The sequence below is a fragment of the Galeopterus variegatus genome, unplaced genomic scaffold (assembly GCF_000696425.1).
Source record: "Galeopterus variegatus unplaced genomic scaffold, G_variegatus-3.0.2 Scaffold17128, whole genome shotgun sequence".
Lineage (NCBI taxonomy): Eukaryota > Metazoa > Chordata > Mammalia > Dermoptera > Cynocephalidae > Galeopterus > Galeopterus variegatus.
In genome coordinates, this window is record NW_007743239.1 from 12,255 (window position 1) to 12,838 (window position 584).

Here is a 584-nt window from a genome sequence, read left to right on the forward strand (position 1 = left end):
TAAGACATTGAACTGCAAGCCAATAACAGTTAGCATTATGTACCAGGCACTGAACTAAGTACTTTACCTGTTTGGTCTCATTTAATTTTCAACAAAATTAACTCTATGGCATAGATGCTGTTGTCACTACTCTACACTTGAGGAGACTGAGGCACAGAGAGGCTAAGCAACCTGACCAATTGTTGGAGCTGGAAAGTGAACCCCAGCAGCTTGATTCCAGGGCTCACTCACTCTTCAATACATTTATTTGCCTCTCTACTATTCCCCTGACCACTAAGCTGTCACTGAAAGAACACTTGACTGCTTAATATTTCAACTGCTCTCCTTTTATCTCCAATGACAGAAATAATTCTATTGTATTTAGAAGTACTCTGTTGTTGTTGAATATTCAGCAATATTCAGGAAGATAGTACTATCTATAATCATGAAAAATATATTTCATTTCAATAGCTACTTCTTCAGAGAAGCTATAACAACACATCCATTAACTCTACTCGTTAAGATCTTGGACCCTAAAGAGACAAGCAATAAACACCTAACAATCAGTGAATAAGACAATGTTTTTTAAAGAGCATTCTGTGATA

General features: G+C 36.5%; 1 protein-coding gene across 1 annotated transcript in view; it reads right to left on the reverse strand.

Moving 5' to 3' along the window:
• The window catches only part of LOC103582634 (UDP-N-acetylhexosamine pyrophosphorylase-like), a gene marked incomplete at its 3' end in the record, with an annotated part of 18,781 nt that overhangs the window by 11,784 nt on the left and 6,413 nt on the right, over positions 1-584 (reverse strand). The window lies entirely within an intron of this gene.